The sequence below is a fragment of the Balaenoptera physalus genome (assembly GCF_965194825.1).
Source record: "Balaenoptera physalus genome assembly, chromosome: 1".
Taxonomy (NCBI): domain Eukaryota; kingdom Metazoa; phylum Chordata; class Mammalia; order Artiodactyla; family Balaenopteridae; genus Balaenoptera; species Balaenoptera physalus.
Window position 1 is genome coordinate 134,183,733 of NC_138882.1, and position 23,628 is coordinate 134,207,360.

General features: G+C 33.8%; 1 protein-coding gene across 1 annotated transcript in view; it reads left to right on the forward strand.

Annotated features, from left to right (window-relative positions):
* Positions 1-23,628, forward strand: part of NEGR1 (neuronal growth regulator 1) — an 897,772-nt gene that overhangs the window by 410,576 nt on the left and 463,568 nt on the right. The gene's annotated exons all lie outside the window — the stretch shown is intronic.

Here is a 23,628-nt window from a genome sequence, read left to right on the forward strand (position 1 = left end):
TGTTTTGACCAATTATATTAACACATTAAATTGGTGTCAATAAGTGCCATGTAGTTTCTAGACAACTACTATGGAGATGTAATGATGCAAACAGAGACCAGACCTAGAAATTACTTTTAAATCTTTATGAAAGTGCTCTTTTGGCCATTTGCTTAATCTGCACTATATTAGAAATAGTAAATTCTGTTGTAAATGTCAATCATCCCTTTCAGTTTAAACTTTTTTTAAATAAAGTTAAGTACAGATAGTTAAAGGACTGACTGTGACAGAGCAAAGACAAAATAATTGATCTGTAATGTATTTTCCTAGAGCCAAATGGAGTTGACTAGTGGGCTGATGGCAGTAGCAATTAAAGCAAGAAATTCTTAGAGGTGAAAATAAAGCGAGAGTCTTCCCGATTTCCAACTGACTTCCTAAAGACTCTTTACTAATTTCTTCTCAAGGCTAGATAAGAGTTAGGTATAGCTAAGAGATAGGGGCTAGGTTTAGCACTAGAAACACCTGAAATCCAAGTTAACAGGATCCAAAGTATATGCTTCACCTTATACTGTATTTTGTTGTTTAGTTTGTTTTTTCTTTTTATTTTGGCAGAGTGAAAGAGTTAATAGGCCATATATTTCTAGTGAGCTTCCAAAATGTTATTTTATTAAATTCTGTTGTAAATATCAATCATCAATAATATGTAATATCAATCACTTACAATAAATTGTAAGTGTATTTTGCTGTACACCTGAAACACAAAATTGTAAATCAATTATACTTTAATTTTTAAAAGTGTATTTTAATGTTCCTGTCCTATGAAGATCATGTGTTAAACCTCTTATTGTATGTGACTTCATTTCTGTGGAAAGCAATTATCAGTGGATCCTGTTTTAAACATATTCTCTTTTTGTTAGCTTTCTTACCCTTTCTTGGTCAGAGTGACTATCCCAAACTATTATTAAATTCAGAAGCTAAATTTTACTTTATTTGCCCCATCCCAAGACTGAAGGACTAATTAGTGACCAATGGGTTTCATACTGTTTAACTATTTATTAACTTTTAATAAATAATCTTCATGATTTTGAGTTTTATTGATTACATTTACATTGATCCAAGGATTAGATTATGGATAAGAGGAAAATTCCAAATACAGAGTGAAGTTCCTTGGTATGGATAATATATAAATGTAAATAAAAGCATTTATCTTAAAATGTAAGAAGAGAATTTATATTTAATTCATTCAGAAGTTGTTAATCAAAATATTATGATTTTAAAATAAATGAACTATATCTAAACATAACTTTTTTTTATAAATTTATTTTTTGGCTGCATTGGGTCTTCGTTGCTACGTGTGGGCCTTCTCTAGTTGCAGCCAGCAGGGGCTACTCTTCGTTGCGGTATGCGTGCTTCTCATTGCGGGGGCTTCTCTTGTTGTGGAGCACAGGCTCTAGATGCACGGGTTTCAGTAGTTGTAGCTTGCGGGCTCTACAGCACAGGCTCAGTAGTTGTGGCGCACGGGTTTAATTGCTCCGTGGCACGTGGGATCTTCCCGGACCAGGAATCGAACCTGTGTGCCCTGAATTGGCAGGCAGATTCTTAACCACTGTGCCACCAGGGAAGTCCCTAAACGTAACTTTTAAAGAAAGAAAGTGTTAACTTTTTTGTGTTTTCATACAAGTAAGCATTAAAAACTGAATTGAAAAACAGAATCAAAGAATAATATAATTGATATTTTGACTCTTTTCCAAATATCTCAACCAAAATATTTGATCAAATATCTTTCTTCTTAAGACAGAGTTACAAAGTGAGAAAAAAACAATTCGATTATACAAAAATGCCCTGATTAAAGAAGAAAAACTCTTCACAATCCTTTAAGGACATTCTAATTACACAAAGAATTAAGATGGCTGCTTTAGCATTCACTCAAAGGCTGTATTAGAGATAGATTGAATTATGATATTTGTATCAGGAACTTTGTAGGTAGAAAGGATTCCCATGCAAGCTGCCAATTTGGGTATGATATATAATAGAATCCACACTGCTGACTGTGGGATCACACAACCTTGTTCTTCTGTATAAATGTTTTTATCAATAGTAAAATTGCCAGATGCCACTGTCATCTGGATTTTGAATTCTTTCGGGACACCAGATTGAGTGGGTAGATACTGAGTGAGTAGAAACTCTAATAATTGTGACCATTCCTTAGTGAGTTTGCTTGAAGAAGCAGGCACTTGTATAAGGATTGGCTTATAAAAAACTCTAAATCTGTTCCCAGCCACCTTTATGGAGACAGATATTGCTTATTTTCTTAAGAGACTGCTAGTCTTGCCAAGTCCTATATTGGAAGAGACATAGAGATAAGTCCTGAATGACAGTGTTCAAAAGTTTAAGGAACATTGCTACTACATTAAGTTTATATTACTTTATCAGACTTTGTGTCTCTACCATGGCAATTGTATTGTCTTTCATTTAAGAATGATAGTGTTGTGTAGTGCCATAAAGCAAATTTGATTATTTTTTTGGAGATCATACCACAAATATCAAACAATTCTGTCCAGTTATGTAGAATTAGAACGTAAAAGTTACTAATCATGCTATTTGATAATGTACAATAATACATTTCTTTGTCAGTAATATAAATTAATTTTATTTAGTGGTGTCTCCTTAGCAGTGGCATCACAATTGCTTTTGTTCCCTGAGGCACTGCTTCATACTGGATTTCATTTTGGCTAGATAAAAGATAGACTAAAGGATTTTAATATAATATATAACAGTGATGACATGGAGTCATCACTCTAAGTTCTTGTACCATATAAACAGGGAAACAAAGTAATAAATCAATTGTTATTAAATGAAAGAATAAGACTGATACAAATTGTAAGTCCAGAAATCCATTTCTGCACACTAACATTAAAGTAAATAAATATTAGCATGCATATATCTGCCTAGTTAATGAAAAGGAAAATAATTATAATTATTATAAACATATATATGTTTATATATAAAAATATTTATTATAGACATATATATAGTATCCTTTAAAGAAAGAGAAAAAGCATATAATGTAAATGTATTTAGATATATACCAGAATCCATAGATGACTATTCTTGTCACATGGTTAAATACATCACCTTAGTCATGGAACTTCCGGGACATCTTTAAATGAAAGATTGAGGTCACAATGGTGCTCTTGACTGATTTAAAACTAATAATATCTGGCATATTAAATATCTTAGCTGAAATGCTACCATCATATAAAAATCTTTTGTCAAGTTTGGTTAATATTTTATAGAGTGAAGTGCATAGAAAATAGTTTTGAAAATAAAATTTCTGCTTTCATTTTTCTGGAGAACAGAACAACTTTAAGCTAAATAAAATGTATTTCTTATTTTAGTAAGCATACTAAAGATATAAGCATACATTTAGAAAATGGTCATATACTGTCACAGTGGCATCAAAAGTCAAAGATGCTTGTGCTGTTTTTCAAAGGCAAATGTGGGCTTGAATAGTAGTAATGTGAAGACTTAACTTAGTTTTCTGATCTTTTAACTGGGTTACTGGAGGCTTACATATTTTGGATCCAGTTTCTTCATTTTTATTTGATTAAAAAAATCCCTATGCTTAATGGAACTAAATTTCATAGATAGATAAGTCTAAAAATGAAAAATTAATAAAAGAGGATTAATCATAGCATTTCAGTAATTCATTGGTATATCTTAGCCTCGAATAGTTTTTCCTGTTCCAATACATTGCTAATAAGTTATTATCACAAGCGCACATAAAAATATAATCTACGAATAATGCTCACCTAGAAAAAGTAATAACTTTTTTATAATTTAATATATATTTGAGAGTGTATTTTAGAATTAGCAATAACATCTTATGCCCATATTGTACTTACGTACCAAAGAAGTTTGTTAAAATAATTTATAAATTGTATGTTTTCTAGTAGAATAGTTAGCAATGAACATTTTAAAAATTATTACAATTGTGGTAATGACCTTACAAATACTGGGTTAAAGCATGAAAAGGAGAAATGTGTTAAGTTCTGAAGTGATGGATTTCTCTTTGAGGTAAAATAACAGTTTATAAGGTGTTTAGTTCAAATGTGAATTCAAAAATTGGGTGGATCCTAAATGACACTGCATTTCCAAGTAGAAAAAATTGACAGTATCTGACCAAGCAATTCATCACATAGAGTACAGATGCTAAAATTACAGTAGCTATAATAGATTTTGGTTTCTTGTAAGAATGAATGATTCTGAATATTTTGTGAATTAAAATGTACTTCAACTATATTTAAGAAGTAATTCTTATGGGAAAAGATGAATAAATGCATGTCTTGGATTCTTCAGAATTTGTTAAATTTAAAATCATACTGATCACATACTGCCCTCATATTTTATCATCTAGAAATAAGTACTGGGACAGTGGGCTCTGGAATGATGATGTCCAGCCTTGCCATTACCATTGGATCCTTAAACTTGCATGTGCCTCTATGCTTGCCTCTTTCAAATCTAAGGCTGTGAAATAGGAGTAAGAAGACCTTTTCGTCCTTAATTTCCCTGGGCATGCAATTAACAATATAAATATTTATAATTTTTAAAGAAAAATAAACACTATAATTATTCTATTTTCCCATTTTTGTTATGTTATAGTTAAAAATGAAATATAAGAAGTTTATATCTCATTTTTAGGAAAAAGATCTTTGAAAAGACACTCATCAAGTACTACAATGTCTATTGTGGCTAGGAGGCAACTTTAACCCCAGGATCCCATCATGATGGTCGTTTCATCTTCTATAACCAATTGCCTATACTAGAAATCAATGAAATTCATTGTTCATTCAATAATAGTGTTTTCAGCACTTAGTTTGTACCATATATAGTGTAGGAGCTAGGGATTCAGCATTATAAAGATAGCCTCAGGAGGCTTCTCTCACGGAGCTTACATTCTAGTGAAATGAGATGCATAATAAATAAAAATAATAAGAAGAATAGTATCAATCTGTCTTAAGTAATTAATAAATAGTACCTGCTATTATCAGCAGGAGGAGGAGAAGGAGGAGGAGGAGGAATGGTGATAGGCTCTTAGGGAAATAAATCTCAAGGCTATTCCTTATTTTTGGATCATTTTGTTTCTACTTATTGTGTATGAAATCCAAACTTCATTTTCAGACTTTAATTGTGCATTGTTAATATGCTTTGGATAATTCCATATGGCTGCTTCATTGATACCTCAACAAATACACAGATGTCATCATCAGATGATTTTACTGTAGAAAAAATGAGCTTTAAGTTCAGATGGAGCTGTGTTAAAATCATTTACTTATATATTATATGAAGATTAAATAGGAAACATTTTAAAACACTTTAACACTACTTAGCTATAATAATGGTGATGGTGATGGTGATGGTGATGGTGATTATATATTTTCTTTCACTATTCTCTGTTTTATGCCTTAATATACAACTACAGCCTACTAATAGATCTTGTTTCTCAGTTTGAATCTTTTCCCTTCAATGTATCTTTTCCAGAACAAATTAATATTAATTAAATAAAACACCTACATTTTGTGTGTAATAATTCTGTATATATTGAGAGATGAGTTAAGCAAATAAATGTGCTTTCCATCTCTAGCTTCTATAATTGTGGTTACAGCTTAAATCTTATGTTTCCTCTTAAAAGTTATTAAAACATGCAAACATTCTTTTCCCACATTAATTGGAGCCCTGCCCTCATTTTCCAGTACATAGTTGGCTACCCTGCAAGTTAAATAACACTAGCTATTAAGATTCAAAACATTACATGTATCAGTGAAGGCAATTAAGATGATTTGAATATTATTAAATGAAAATGAACGATTTCTGTTTCAAAAAACTAAATAAATATGCTTAGGGATTTTTACATTGATAAATTGTCTCAAAAATAATTGGACAATTCAATATAATAAAGTGAATGCAATAAATAATTTTACTTCATAACAATAAATAATGTGCTTATTTGCATGATTGGGATAAAGGATGCCTTGTACAAATACTAAACAGAGACTAACAGGGGAAAACATAGATTATTATACTTATAAACTTCTAGTTCATAAGTTATGACACTTTACTATGATTAAACCCTACTGTAGCATCCCGTATAAGAGTTCTTAATCCCCTCCTATTTACTGTGTGAGGAAATTCCCATATATCACATCAAAGAAAGCATAGGATTTCCACAGGATTTCACTCAGTGGCATACTGTATAGTTCGTTTGGAAGTAGAGAAATGGAAAACTAATTAAGCAGTCAGTGCATCAGCGAGGCTTTTTATTGGTTGTATATAGCTCAAATGTTTTTCTTCACTAGCCATGTTTTCTCTATAGCCCTTTGGAAAGACCTCAAGTACTCCAATGGCTATCCTATTGGAAGGACATAGGGAGAGCTGCAGGGCCAGAGAAGAATTAGCACCAGTGACAGTGGGCCATTGAACAATGACACTGACCTTCTGAACACTTGATGAAGAAAATGATAGTTCATGTTTGATGAGGTCTGGATGAGGCAAAAAGGCAAATATGGAAAATTTCCTAGAAACTCGCTATTAGAAGAAATAAAATGGTGGCTGATCAGAATAAAGTAGTTCCTACTGTGAATAACATGGCCTTGCATTAAAGACATTCCAACACTAATCAAAAATATTTCTACCAATGAAATTATATTTAATTAGAATAATAAATATTAGGGTTTTTAAAAAATTTAATTTTATTTATTTTTTTATACAGGAGGTTCTTATTAGTCATCCATTTTATACACATCAGTGTATACATGTCAATCCCAATCTCCCAATTCATCAAACCACCACCACCACCCCCCGCCGCTTTCCCCCCTTAGAAATATTAGTTTTAATTTCAGTAAATGGGGCTATATGCACATACTATAAAAACTGAAATACAGATGCGTAATTTTTAACCATCTCAAGAAGTTGGAACTTTCAGTACATTTGTTCTCTCAATAGTTTCTTCCTCAGTATTTCTTCCTTTACATTGTGACAGTACCCCAGCTCGAGTAATCTCTCAGGTTCAAATCCCTATCTTCTTTTTCCCACCTCCTTGCCCTGGTCTGGTATCCAAGAACATCGGTCTGCTACTTGTTGATCCCACCTTTAGGCCAGCCCATATAGTCTGCCTTGCTTGCCCCGAAATTCCTTTTCACTCTTCCTTTGATCATACTCCTTACTCTGAAATTCAAAGATCAGCAATGTCCCAACTCTGAACCCACCCGTTTCCAAGTTTTCAATCTAAGGTCTACATTCTGAATTTTTGTATATCTATGTAGGTAATTCAGAAACCAATGACAAATACCTTTGTTCAACTGTGTAGCAGGCATCAGTGTAGGAGACAAAGATTTGATTTCTCAGTTTTCTGAAATTGATAGCAAAATGGGCTTCTTCCCTGTGGAATTTTACCTTTGCAGGCATCTTTTCCATGGCAGTCCTAGACATATATGTAAAAGCTTGCTCTATTTTTCACCCAAGCAGAATCTAAATTTTAGATCTCAATTATTGCAAGATACGTTTTAAACTTCCAAAAGTTTATTTAAATTTTAAATGGAAAAAAATACACATAAACTGCATGGGAGTTTTCTCATTTTCAAAAAACCTATTATTTTGATGTCTGTAAACATTTTATAGGATAAATCCTTTGCAGATAGAGGGCATAGAAATATATTAAGGAGAGAAAATAAAAAGTCATAGCTATACCACTGAGAAAGGCCATATTAGCCTCCCTAATGACTGATATTATAAACAACAATCAGACTGACTTCAAAATGTCATTGAGTGCCTTTAGCCAAATTTGAGAAGAAAAATAAATTAGGTACTATTTACAGACTCATATTCATTACTAGTTAATGAGTCTTCATTATTAGCCATGACACACTAGTAACTGTGATATATGAGAACTTAAAATGTATCAGTTCCTTCAAAAAAATACTATGCCTAAGCAAAAACCCTCCACTGACTTTCTAAAGGAGTAAAAATGATTATCTTAAAATTTCTAAATTAGAAATATTTTTCTTCCTCTGAGTTCATGAATATGCTATGTCTCATCTTTCTTTAAAATTCAGTTTTAATCAAAACTACTAGATGAACAAATAGTTAAACCTATTAGTCTAGATTAGAATTCTCCAAATTTTTTTAGGGATCTAGTACCAAAGAGTTTGATCAAATTTGGGGTAAAAAGAATTTTAAACCCTGAAGTTTTTATGTACTTCTTATATTTGTATTGTAGAATTACTTTGTTTTTTATACCACTAGCAAGCTTTCACACTAGGCAATAAATCTACTCTCTATATATTTTTTCACTCTGTATTTTAAGGGCAGCGGTCCCCAGCCTTTTTAGCACCAGGGACCGGTTTCGTGGAAGACAGTTTCTCCACGCATGGGGCCGGGGGCAGGGGGAAGGTTCAGGCGGTAATGCGAGCCATGCGGAGCGAAGGAAAGCGGCAGATGAAGCTACCCTCGCGTCACCGCCGCCACCTCCTGCTGTGCGACCCAGTTCCTAACAGGCCGTGGACCGGTCGCAGTCCGTGGCCCCGGGGTTGGGGACCCCTGTTTTAAAGTATGAGTTAATATCTTTAAGATTGTAGGATTCATATGTGTTTCTCTTCCTTTTGTATAAATATCAGATATAAAGTTACAGGCATCGTTTGTTACCAGCTCTGAAAAACACCTCTCAAACTAGGGTTATAAATATAGAAGAGCTGAGATATTTTAGACTAGTATTTTAGACTTCACCTTTTGCAGGTGAAAAAGGTTACGACAAAGCAGTTGAGGGATTTATCAAGGGATGAGTAACTAACTAACTGCACAGCTGGGATCTGAGAGCTATTCTTGTGATTTTAAATCCAGTGTAGAACATTGCCTTCTTGTCGTGGCTTATTTGACCTTTGTGTTATATTGAGTTTAATCCTTACTAGGTATTCATGTTAGGGAGCCAGGGGGCTGGGGGGAAATCTGATGTTCTTCCATTTACAAATGTTTTCAAAGTGGAAAACAAGGGCAGTAATACTTAGAGTTATAAAACATAGAAAGAGATTTCTATACTTGAAATCAAAACAGAGATTTACTCAGTAATTATTTTATTAACTATGAGGTTAAAAAAGAGAATCAGTCCCATAGGGGATCAGTGCAGATGATATCTGTAAAATGGCATCAGAATCAGCACTTAAGGACACAGCTTTTGGAGTCATAGCATTCAAAGTCAACTAACTTTGAATCCCAGCTTACTAAATTCTTAACTTTGACTAGTTACTCAATCTTTATATGCCTCAATTTTTTCATTTCTAAAATGGAGATAATAATCTAAGTTGAGAGTACAGAAATAAACCCTTATACTTATCGTCAATTGATTTTTGATAAGGATGACAATACAATTCAATAGGGAAACAGTAGCCTTTCCAACAAATGGTACTGGAACAACTAGATATCCACATGTAAAAGAGTGAAGTGGGACGCCTGCCACAGATTATATATAAAAAAATTTACTCAAAATGGATTAAAAACATGAAGGTAAGAGCTACAACTATAAAACTCCAACAAGAAAACATAGTAGTAAATCTTTAGGACGGTAGGTTAGGTAATGGTTTCTAAGGTGTGGCACCAAGGGCACAAGCATCAAAGGAAAAAAATAGATAAATTAATCAAAAAAAAAAAATGTTTATGCTTCAAAGGAGCCCATCAGTAAAGTGAAACAACCACAGAAAGGGAGAAAATATTTGCAAATCATGTATCAGATAAGTATCCAAAATATATAAAGAAATCTTACAACTCAACAATGAAATGTAGGGCTTCCCTGGTGGCGCAGTGGTTGCGAGTCTGCCTGCCAATGCAGGGGACACGGGTTCGAGCCCTGGTCTGGGAGGATCCCGCATGCCGCGGAGCAGCTGGGCCCGTGAGCCACAACTGCTGAGCCTGCGCGTCTGGAGCCTGTGCTCCGCAACAGGAGAGGCCGCGATGGTGAGAGGCCTGCGCACCGCGATGAGGAGTGGCCCCCGCTTGCCGCAACTGGAGAGGGCCCTCGCACAGAAACGAAGACCCAACACAGCCAAAAATAAATAATAAATAAATAATAAATAAAACAAACAAAAAAAACAGTACAAATAATTTGTTTAAAAAAAAAAACAATGAAATGTAAACCTGATAAGAAAATGGTCAAAGAATTTGACTAGATAGTTCTCCAGAGAAAATATACAAATGGCCAATAAGCACATACAAATTTTTTAGTATCATTAATCAATAAGTAAATGCAAATCAAAACCACAAGATGCCACGTAACAAACTAAGATGGCTGTAACAAAAATGATGAACAATAACAAATATTGGCAAGGAAGGATGTAGAGAAACTGGAACTCTCATACATTGCTAGTGGGAATGTAAAATGGTGTATCTGTTGTGAAATATAGGGTGGTGACCATTCCTCAAATACTTAAACAGAGTTACCACATGACCTAGAAATTCTACTCCTAGTTCTACTATCCAATAGAACTAAAAACATAGGTTTACATAAAAATGTGTACATGAATGTTCTTAGCAGCATCATTGATAATAGCCAAAATGTGAAAACAATCCAAAGGTCCATTAATTGATAAAGAGATAAACAAATGTGATACATGCACAGAATGGAACATTATTTGGCCAAAGCAAGGAAAAATAGACTGATACGCTACAATATGGTTGAATCTTGAAACATTATACTAAGTGAAAGAAGCCAGACACCAAAACCACATAAGTTAGGATTTCATTTATATAAAATGTTTAGAATACGCAAATCCCTAAAGTTGGAAAATAGATTAGTAGTTGCCAGAGTGAGGGGAAATAGGGAGTTAATGCTAAGGGATAATGTGTTTCTTTTTGTAATTATGAAACTATGGTGATGGTTGCAAAATTCTGTGAATACTCTAAAAAACCATTCAGTTGTACACACAGAAGGTTGACTTTTATGGTATTTGAATTATATCTCAATAAAAATGAAAAATAATCTACTTAAAAGGGTTGTTGTGAGAATAAAATGAGATGTTATATGAAAAGGGAAGTATGAAGCACTGTACCTACTAAGTAGTAAGCACTCATTAATGTTGATGACAGTAATGACAAAAACTTGGACCAACTGAGGCACATAAATAGGAAACACATTAGGATCTAAACTAAAACTTAAATATACCTATTACCTTAGTCACTCCTATCCAAGGGCTTCCAAAATGTCCTATTGAGGACCCAATGATAGTTAATACCAGAATCAGGCCATCTGTATGCCTGGAGACTGTTTATAATATTCCTTATATGTTTCAGTAAACCGTGTATGGTCTCTTTCCTGGTGTAGGCCCTTCCTTCCTTCCTTCCTTAATTCCTTTTTTCTTTCTTTCTTTCTTTCTTTTTTTCTTTCTTTCTTTTCTTTCATTAAAATTCATTAAAGGACTTCATGTTTTATCAAGGAAAGATATTTGTCCTTAAAAAGTTAGCTAGCTTTGGTAATCAGGATCCTTGACCCCTGGCAGTGTCAAACAGTGTCCCAATATTGACTTAACTTCTTTGGTCTTATGTTCCGTATCTGTAAACTGAGGATAATAATTCGTACGACTCACTGTTGTTTTAAGGGGAAGTGATATCATGCATTCAAAGCACTAGTGTAGTGCTTGTTGCATGGTAACTGCTCAATAAATGGAAATATTGTCATTATTAATTGTTATTAATTCTAGAAGAAGTTTTTTTCAAAGGGACCCTATTTCTGTTTGGATGTATGTTCTCTTACTCTTGAACTATTAAGGATGTTTTGTTTTGGAACTAATTCTAGAACTTCTTAATACTGAAAGATCTTGTGTTCTGGACTTTCTGTATTCCAGTTTAGTTCCTTTTCTATTCAGAGATAATTCAGAATTAAAAATGATAGAGTAAGTTAGCTAACTTCTACTCTGGGAGAGTGGAAAGATGAAGACTAGATTATGGAACTACCTGGCTATTCAGACGTGTGCTTGTCATTCTGAAGACATGTAAACATGCGGCCTTTCAAAAGTTTGAGCTCCCCTGGCTTGCTTTGGTACTGTCCATTGCACCAAGATTGCACCAACATGTGCAATCTTGGTGCAATGGACAATTGGACATGTGAACGGGACACCCAGCGGGGTGGGAGCAGTTAGACTGTAGAAATTCCATATTAGAAAGTTTATTTCCATCTGACTTTCCAAGAGAACATATATTTCTTATTCTTAGGTAACAAAGGGAAGATGTAGAACACAGTATTGGGAAGCAAGAACCAAAGCAGTTTAAAAAAAAAGTCATTTAAAAAAATCCTAGTACAAGAGATAGGACTAGATATATGCTTCTATCTCATGGGTGGGATGAAGAGTAAGGAAGGAAAGAAAAAAAGACTTGGATTTTTAAAAAGATATTAAGTTTTTAGATAACTAAGTCAATATTTTGGACCGCAAATGGAATCTTGCTCTTAGCACTAGTCCATACAAAATAACCAAGTGACAAGAGGAGTAGACACAGCCTCTACTCTCTGCTCCCAACCTCATTTGTTTGCATCTCTCTCTTCCCTATTTCAGAATCCTATTAAGTATAGTGAGTGTACAGATATAAATGTAATAAATACCTCTCAAATAGTTTATTTGATTTATCATCACTGAAGCTATTTCTCTCCGTTAAGGCAAGTTTGGGAGTGGGTGTGTGGTGTTGAAGGTGTAGCGTGCCTCATACCACCTCTGGTGCCATTTCAGAAGCTGACTGATGTTAAAGAGTGAGGGTGAGTCTATAAATTACTCACCTGATTAGATGTGAAGAACTAAGAACTAATTTATCTGTCCTACACTCAATTCCTGTTTCCATCCCTCTCTTCCTTCTGTCATTTTTTCCATAAGCCTTGACGAAGTACATACTCTACACAGGCCATTGCAGTATAATCTAAGGCCACAAAAACAGGCAATATATACATAGTAACATTCTCACAGAATACCCCAGTTAATACCATGGAAGAAAAATGCAATATAAACTCTAAGTCTTGTGTTCTTAGATTATTACTGCTAAAGTAAACACTAACATTTTCATTTACTTCTTATTAGGTATAAATAAAAATCATAATTCTCAAAGGAGAACGTGTTTGCCTGGTTTTAGCTTCAGAAAACTTCCCTGGACTAGTCTAAGCCTTTTTGTTAAAGTTTTCAACCCCTTTTGTTCCTTTGTGTATAATTAGCAATGCCTTTGAAAGCCTGCAAACATTAGAGTTCAGGCTTGTCATTAATGGGTGATAGTCATTTCCCAGAAGTGCAGAAGTGAAAAAGCTGTCGTCTTTTGATATAGAAACTTCATCGCAAGATTTAATTAGCATTTTAAGTATAAGTCTTTTCAAATAAGTCTCCTACGTGCTTATTAAAAGCATTCCTATATCTTATTTTATAGTATAAAGATATTTCTGTGAAAAACATATTTTACATGTTTTCATGCTGAATGTAAATACCCGTATATTTTGTTATGAAAAATATCCAGGTAAAATAAACCTAGATCAAAGTTTAAAGATAAGCATATAATATTTTACCAGATATTTGGATAAATCATAATAATGCTAATGTGTATAATCAAGGAAAAATAATTCCCTACAATATTGAGTACTTCCCTATTCTCTAGTGTTTCTGTGCATATTAAAAAATCATGTTCAGTGTGATTAGTTAATGGCTTGTGAACAATTTTATAGAAAGTTTGGAGATTTTATTGCATATTTCAGCTTTTATGTATAAACTTCATGTGTCTTTTTATTCATCCAGATCCTCTTACTTATAGTTGCATTGCTAATTTTGTGTTTTACTACAGAAGTTTAAAGTGCTAATGTGAAAATTTTTCCTTGTAATAAAAAAATCTTTAAAAAAATCGAAGCAAGTAGAAATCTGCAAAAACATTGCTGTGTGAGTCAGGTGTTCTGGGAGGATTGAAAGCTGGCATTCTGCCCACTTATGCAGGGTTTCTTAATTTCTTCTAATAAAAATAATGTGAGTATTCTCCCTAGCCATAACTACCTCACTGGTTTGAAATGCAGGAAGTGTAATTAGACTTGAAACTGAAAAGGAAGGTACCTTGGAGAGTCCTGGCTCTTATTAGCTTTAGAGCTAGGGACAAACAGATGCCACAGACTATTTGAGGGCCGTTTCTTGGATGCTGCTAATTGTTTACTGTGCTCATTATTCTGTGACATCTTAGAATCACCCAGGTGGGGAGATGTGAGACTAAAATTGCCAGTATCTGTGCTAAGACAAACTCACTCTTCCACAGTTTAACTACATTTTGGCCTAGGCAGAGGGATTCAAAAGCCATTCTGACTTTTATGAACAACATTAAGGAAGCACTTGACACTGGTCTTAGGTTAAAAACGGGACCTTCAGTATATTATTTCAGATTCTTTCCCATTGCTATCTCAAATGCATAGAAAAATGTTTGTAAGAAGAAATAAGATCAAGGACAGGCCCAGCCCTTCCCCATGTGAATTTAAATCAATAACCCGAAAACTGCTTTAATTCATTGGATGTGATTGCTTATTGACAGGTCTTCCAGTCTCATTATGAACAATAATTAAATACTTTTTTTTCAAGTTTGGATATCTTTTTTTAAATACTTTTCTAAATGTAACTTTTCCTTGGTGTACTTGTTTCATGAAAGTGGTAAGTGTGTCATCTAGTTCTCAATTCCTCACTTGCCAAGTACTGGTTTTTGCATACCATAGATATAGAATAAGAAATTCAGTCCTCTTATTGGGGAAGGAGGCATGAAATTTGAGTTTGAGCTAGATGAATTTTTATACATCTTTCAGTTTTCAATTCTGTGATTTTAATCATTTGATTTGGTTTTGTTGATTCACTTATCAATAATCCAGTTTTCAAATAGAAAATAAGTGTTTTATAAACTAATTGATCAAATGCACTAATATTTGATCTCTTCACATGTGCAGTGATCAATTAGGGTATGGATTTAGACTGTGGGTGAGTCCATATGTGTGGGTGTAGGGGTAGACCAATTATGATGAGTAAAAGATAACTTGCAGAGCAATAGGAATCCTTTGAACAATTTTCATACTCCTGTTGCCCAAGAAATGAAGCAAAATATAACTCTTGAAACAAAAGAACCAACAGAGTGAAAAGGAAGGTATTAGCTGTTCATAAGCCAAGGTGGAGGAAACAATAGCCAATTAAAGACAGTGTTAGGATAGATATACAGTAAGGAGGTAATGAATGGAATTACTTTCAGTAGCCTTTAAGGGGCCCCATGGAGAAATTGAGCCATTTGATTTCACTGATTTGACTAAAGCATAAAGACAGAATGGTTTTATGGTTAAGGACACAAAAGAGTAACAATATCCAGGAGAGTAAAGAAAATCACTTTAATTAAGCTGTTGTTAACCCTTCTGTTTATTCGTTTCAAAACTTTATCTTATTTAAATATTTGTTGTTGTTTCTAACAATAATAGCAAACAGTTTGTGTTCTGTGTGGTTATCAAGTTGAGTCAATTTTTACTTCAGGGGAAATATCTCCTTTGTTTCACTGAAAATTATATTTTAATGAAATAACCTATAATTATCACTATGCTAAACAAACTATATCTTCTGGGGATTTTATCAAATGGTGATTTCTGTTTTGAATTATCTATCTGTGATACAACTGCTAGTTGAACAAAAAGATCAGCCCTTTTATTTTTCTATTTATTTAACAAAAATTCCAAAATTAGCCAGTGTGACAGCTTATCAAACAACAGTAGAAGTTTAATGTTTGTAACAATTAAATAGTAAATCAGGTATTTCAATCTAGACAAAGTTATGGAAATCATTTTATTATTGCATCTAACGTGTAACATAAAATTAAGGTGGCAGTTTTATGTTCTGAATGGAATGTAATTGAGGAAAAACATTTTTGTAATGAATAAATCCTACCGTAGTGGTATTGATGATGTGAATTAATGTGTGTGATTTACATTTGTTGAAGTAATGCTTTATACATAGAAGAAACTGAGGCCCAGAAAGATTGACGTTCCAGGGCCAAACAGCAACAAAGCTGAAATTATAATTTTTAAGTTCACATATATTGAATTGAGTTAAACAGGAGTAAATATTGTGGCATTTAACAAATGGTTACAAAGCATCTATGTAAGTATCTACCATGTGCTAGGTATTTTACATAAATTTTCTCCAATCTTTATAACCTGGCGAAGTAGGTAATATGGCTTTCAGATGAAATAGCAGAGCTTCTGAAGGCAAAGGAAATATCCATAATCACATAGTAAATGTTAGCAAAAATTATTCCTGTGTCTTCCTTTAGATCTAGATTGAGAACCACTGAAACTGACTCCTTGGGAAGAACTCAACATGTTTTGTTTTTTTTTCTGAAGAAGTTATTTTTGGTATGTGGAGTAGATAACCTGTTATCTTGGGGAGGGTGGTGAGAAAACAGGGGTACTAAAAATAGTCCCTTCTAAGCCTTATGAAATTTCACAGTGTCTGTTTAATTTTTAAGGAACTAAAAATTTTGCACATTGAATTTGCAAGAAAAGTCAGCCATGAAAGATTCAGTGTTCTTATGGGAAACATTCTCTTCCCTAAATGAAAAAATAAATTCTCTCTGTTAACTCTCTTGAAAGGTCTTCTAATTGAGGAAGTCCATTTTTCCCTCAAAGCATGTGGGCAGTTCCCATTAAAAATAAAGCCCTTAGGGGAAAAATAATTCCCTAAAATGCTATAAAATGCCAAAATAGGATGAAATCTTCTGCCAAGATTTGTACTGACTCTGAGTTTTGATATAAGCAACTCACTGTGCCTTCCACAGGACTTAGGAAAATTTATCAGCAGTTACTCAAATAACTGAATTAAATGGAAAAGAGCAAATGTGAAAGTCAACAGATTTAAATTGCACCCTCTAACTACAAAGCAAGGTTTACATCTGTTTATTTAGATGACAGTCCATCTTGGTGCCATGCTTTAGGATCCAAGAGCTTAGGAAAGTGAGATAACAGCGCTCTTGAATTCCACAGGAAGGCAAAATGTTTGGAAGAGAATATTCCCAAGCTGTGCTAATATGAAAACATCTGTAGGTTACAAATTAATTTTCTTCACCGATTTTCTCCCTTTGGAAACATCTGCAGCTGAAATGTATTTCTCTAAAATGTAGATTACAGAGGTCAACTAGTTTATCAGCCATTCTAAGAGGCTGCTTTCTACAGTACACAGATATAGCTGAAATAGCAAGATTAAGTGCAAACCCTCAAAACCACAGGCAAAAAGCAGTTGGGTGAAGGGAAATATTCTTTCAAAAAGAATATATTAGTACTAAAATAATTCAGTAGGGAACTTACTTGAGATCTGCCACATTATTTCAATAGAGGAAAGTCACATGATACTCATTATATTCAAGAAATGTTTACAGTAATTTTCTTTCCCACATACATTTTTATAGCAAAAATGTACCCCTTCAAATTTAAGTCAATAATCAAATGAAAATAAATTGAGCAAGCAAATGCACCTTGCAAAATCTTTGTTTAAAATGGTTTATTTGTAGGTTTATACTTAAATATTCCGTATGTTTTCAAATACACAGGCATAATAACAAATTAAGGAAATGTAAAAGTAGAAATCTGTGCAAAGGCCTAATTAAGGTGAACCTTACCAAACAATTAGCAATTACAATTTATTTTAGCATGATATTTAAGATTCTGTAGGGAACTTGCATGCAAAAGTCTGAATTTTTGGTGATATCATCAGCATATAATTATAGAAGAAACTATCTATAGTTCTTATTATTCTAGTATTCTTATTAAAAGCTAAATTTGCTGTGAAGCAGATAGTTTCCCCTTCTAATTATCCTCCTTCTTATCCATCCTTCTAATCATTCTCCTTTTTTTTTTTCCTGATTCCTTTCTGCATCCAACCCTTATCGTCACAAACAAAAGCCTCTCATAAAATATATGCAAATTTGGGGATCCTGTTATCTATATACTGCTTAGAAGAAACATTTTCTTCAAGCTTGAAACATGTTACACTGTAAGAAGGATTCTAATTGAAGAGAACTCTTTTGAGAATCCTTTATAGGTAAAAAGTGTGAGTGTGATACAAAGGCAAGATGAGTCCATAAAATAAATTTCTTATAAGATTACCACCCATCTTTTGCCATTATAAGTATTTTCTGTTGTTATTATATTTACTGGATGTTGCCTGTCATTCTCATGAAACTCCAGAAGTTTAATTTCAGGCTGGAAATCTAATCTAATAATTGCCCCCCACCCACTATTTACTCTTTATTGTGGCAAGAAGATGTGAGGTCTTAAGGAAAATGCTAGCAGCCATGAGCATAGAGCCTTTGTACAAAACTCTTACCCTTTTTTGAGGCGATGCATTTATGAGTAGGAAAAAGAAAAATATTTATGCATACAGCCAGAATTGAAGGCAGTAGGTTATCTTGGTAGAAAGCTGCAAAATAATATTTTACTAGAGGGTAAAGAGTACTTTGAAAATCTTCATTGAAACTATGAGGTTTTCTATCTATATCAAAGTGCTTGAAGCTCATTTCAAAGGAGTTTAAAAATAAATAAACAAACAAACAAATAAATAAATATTTGCAAAAAAATTCCCCTAGAACCAAAGGTTGTCAAATTTGAACAGAGAACAACAAAAGAAAAAAATCAGCCAAAAATATTTGTTCTGCCAATACTAGCTTGTGTATATTGTTAAAGGATTCATTTGGGTAATTGGGAACATTATAGTTTTTATCTCTAGACATATATTTTAAATGGATTAAAGTGATAATTTTGTTAACCCTATGAGGATGGTATAAAATGTACTTCAAAATGAAGCCATTCTTTTTTGAAATATGAACAAAAGTACATTTTATTAAGAAAGCTATCAATTAAACGATGAAAGATTATAAGATCTCTGTATATAAAAGTTGTTATTTTTTATTACGAAAACATATCCTCAAAGCTTTCCACCTTGATATCTGGGGGGCGTTTTGAAATATGACCTTAAATATGCCTCTATTATGAAATCCTAAAGTTTAAAGATATTACATACTTCTAAACTGTAATAGCTGGAAAGGAAATTGATTTTATATTATTAGCTACCTTGGTAATCTTGAAATATTTCAAGACAAAACATACTAAAATTAACATATTTGGCTGTTATGAAAAGGTTTATCTTCGTATAGAACTCATATGAAAGCTTCAATTTCTGAAGCAAGTTTTAGAAATAACTTCATATTGAGATTTACATTAGTCTATTTAATGTTTCTAAATTGGGTCATCTGAAAATAAAAGAGAATTTTAGTCTTCTTACACTTTGTCTTTAAAAAGAAGATTTTCAGTGGAAAAAAAATCTGAAGTTTAATTCAGTATTCCATGTGAAGATAGAGGAAAAAATATATATATAGCCCAAAGAAATGTTGTGAATGCCATGTTAAAAACTTGACATGTCTAAGATTTTTGTGGAATGCTTTGGAAAAGAAGAAGAAAATTATGTTAAGATACTGGGTTGGCCAAAAAATTTGTTCGTGTTTTTCCATAAGATGTTACCGAAAAACCCAAGCGAACTTTTTGGCCAACCCAATATTTGTCATAGAGAAAAAATAAATTCTTTACAACTTTTGATAAACTAGAACTTTTTTCATGTTTAGGGATCTTAAACTCTTGAGCAAGGGGGTTTGTTGTATAATTATCATGGTGCATTTAATTATCTCTCCACCTATAGTGTCAGCGTAAGGGTCATCAGGAAAGTCCCCATTTCTGTAAATGTCTCCTCTGGTTGCTTGGCCTCACTAAAAATAGCTGGGCTTGAGCTGACCTGCTGGTAGGTCTTGTCTTATTGAAGGCACCCTAAGTCTTTAAAAACAATTCTCTTTTCTTAGATACCAAACTCCTTAAAGGCTGTCAACCTATTTCCTTTCAGTCTTCTTTTTATATTAATGAATGGGGATGGGGAGGGACATCTTTTATCCTCACTTTGGTCCTTAGTCTTTATCCCAGGGCAACTAGAAAAAGAGCTAACTCTCACCACTCATCATTCTTTACACATTTTTATAATTTATTTGATGGCTAATAGGATGTGCATATGTTATACTTGTTGCTGTTTTCAAACTTTCAGGATTGTGTTGTAAATCTCATACATTGCTATCTGGCAATAGAGCCATTTATTTCATTGACTCAGGCATATCTCTTTTTAGAGAAACTCGCTGATAGATATGATATTGATCCTATACTCCTTTTTATTGTCCTCACACTATTGTGGCTAAGACCAAGGTGACATATGGTCAAGCAATAAATATTTTAAATATACACTGACTTCTTAGAGTTATTAATCCCTTGAATTGGTTCTTGGTGCTAACTTCAATTAATTTTATATCTTCTAAGATGTCATGCATTTCATGATTATTTCCAGCAATTTCTCATCATTCACAATGATAACTTTGATGAGTTTATTTAATTAAAATGACATGTTTTCATAATGGAAAATACTTTTTAAAGTAAAATGAGATAATTTGATTTTACTGTTATAAACATTACCATAGAGCAAAGGTTTTCACAGAGTAGTCCCTGGACCAGCAGTATCAATATAACTGAGAACTTGTTAAAAATGAAATTTTTCAGGCTTGACCCCAGACTATGAATAAGAAACTCAGGGTGCGGTCCAGCAGTCTGTGATATAACAGGCTCTCCATGTGATTTCTAATTTATGCCAAAGTGTAAGAACCACTGCTGGGAAGGATAATTGAAAGCAGTTTATCCAGAGATGGATAATCTTTGCTAAACAACTTTATGAGGGAAGCATATTTAAACTTATATGTCCTAATAGATTTTTTTAAGTTAAAGACTACATTAACTACTGATATTGTTAGAAGTGATTTGAAATCATTTATTGATTTAAAAATTATTCAACGATTTCTTTACCTTCCACCCACCAAATGAAAATATAATAGTGAGGCCAGACTTTTTCTAATGTTTGAAATTATCTGGAGAGGATGATTTTGAAGTCATTTCTAATTTGAGTTAAGAAGACCAAAAGCAGTAAATTATTGCCCTGAGATCACTACATAAAGTTTAAATGAAATTCAGGCCATGACAGACCATGGTATATTTTCCTATAAATATAAGACTTATAAAGCCACCTCTGTCAAGCCTCAACAGAATGTTTACATTGGATATGGACTGTCTGCTGTGGCAAAATAATTCCCGAATAATTTTTTATTGTTCTTGTTTTGTAAAAGTAATGTGTATTATTGTAAAAAGTATAAATATTAAACTAAAACCACAGATAATTTTACTCTATTGTCTTTTCTACTTTCTTGGTCATTGACAGTGAATTCCCTGCCCCGAAAGAATTTATATGTTGAAGTCCCAATCACAATACTTCAGAATGTGACTGTGGTTGGAGATAGGTCTTTAAAGAGGTGATTAAGCCTAAGTGAAATTATGAGGGCAGAATCTAATCCCATATGACTGATATCTTTATAAGATAAGATGATTAGGACAGGCACAAGCACAGGGGAAAGACCATGTGAAGACAGAGATAGAAGACAGGCATCTACAAGCCAAGGAGGGAGCCCTCAGAAAAAACCAAACCTGCTGATAACTTGATCTCTGAATTCTACCCTCCAGAACTGTGAGAAAGTTACTTTCTGTTGTTTTAGCCCCCCAGTTTACGGTTCTTGGTTATGACAACCCTATCAAACTAATACAGTCATTAGTGATTATTGTAGTTGCTCCTTCTTCTTCTAAGGCCATAAATGGCTACTTCTGGTTCCCTGCTGGAGTTTTCTCCAGATGGAGCTGCTGCTATTGCTATTGCTTACTCTCATGAACTTTTTTTTTTTTCCTTTGGCTCTTTCTGTTTTGGTGCCATGGCTTTGAAAGTGTTTTGATTCTTTTATCATTCACCACCCTCACACTGTACTCCTTAACCACATAGTCATTGTTGCTAGAGTTTCATATGTTACTTTCATCTTTCATCCTCACTGGGTTGGTGTTTTTGTTTGTTTGTTTGTTGTTTGTTGTTTCATTTTTGTTTTTTGTTTTGTTTTTGGGGGTTTTATTGGGGGGGAAGGAGCGGGGACTGCACCACACGGCTTGCAGATTCATAGTTCCCTGACTGGGGATTGAACCCAGGCCATGACAGTGAAAACCCAGAATCCTAACCACTAGGCCACCAGGGAACTCCCTTCATCCTCATTGTTACTGCCATAGTTCAACATCTCCTCTCTGAACTATTGTAAGAATCTTTCTATAGGGTACACTTTCTCTAGGTCTCTTCTTACTCCAGCCTGGCCCCAGATATGTGGGTAGCATGAGTGTTCTAAAGCAGAGGTCTGATTTATCTCATTAAATCATTCATCCTCCTATTTTAGAGTGTGTTCAGTTTAAAACCCATGCTTTATTCCCCATTGATTACATGATGAACCCCAAATGCCCTAATATTGGAACCATGACCTGTAGAAAACAACTTCACTTTCTTTCATTCCCCCATATACTACTTATGCTCAGGCAATCCAAAGAGCTTTCCCTTCTTACCGGAATACACTTCTGATTCCTACTGTCTTCCCAAGTAATTATCAGACACATCTAGGATCCTCAGGTTGCTAGCTATGAATGAATGAATTGTTATCTCTACAGAGAATAGAAAATAAAACTACACAGAAATCCCCTTCGAGGTCTAATTCAAACCCCACTTTCTCCTAAGATCTTCCTTAACAATTGTTGCACATGCTCCATCTTCTGAAATAATGTTAACTTTATCATTCATATAACAGTGTATAATGAACTGATTTGTTTCTCATATTGTTAGCTTAGAGTCACAGAATTATCATAGTATAGAACTGTATTAGACTAGAAAGAAAAACTCTGTTATACTCAAAACTGCATATATTTTAGGGCCAGTATGTTTTTTAAAATGCTTATGGATGCCCCCCCACCAAAGAAGCCAGAATTTCTTGTAATCTTCATTAGCTTAAAAAACTGAGAACATAGATAGTACCAACTTCAAGGGAGAAGCAGAGTATAGAAACCAAGTAGAGGAAAGATTAAGACTAAATAAGGAAATAGCCTATCTGACAGTATAACTTTCTTTACTTGGTAGGCACTACTTCTGGGTCAAGACAAGTTCATGCGGTTGATACAGAATGGTCTAATTTCACTGAATCTTTCCATCTCTGTGTTGTGGCTTGGAATAAGAAGAGATCTAGGGACAATATATAGAGAAAGTTATTTTCTGGAGAAGGGTCCTAGTTAGTGCAGGTATTTGGGTAGGTCCGTCATTACATCTTGGTACTTAGTGTGTCTAGTAGTTAAACTGTGTGCTCTGATATACAGATGTTTCCAAGTCTCTAGGATCTAAACCAGGACTGCAACATGGAACTGTTCAGATTGTTCAACTGTTCAGTATGCAACTGCTTATAGATGCCTGGCCGAAAGAGCTAGGTAGGACCTTCATTCAGCCCACGTCTCACCAAACCATAATCCCTAGCATTGGGCTGCACCTTTTCAGTTTTATATGGAACTCCTTACTGATTTGCAGCAGTCCTGTTGAAATCAATTGACGTAATCAACTGCTACTGCTGCTATTGACAGCATGAACTGGTTAAATTCCAAAGACACAG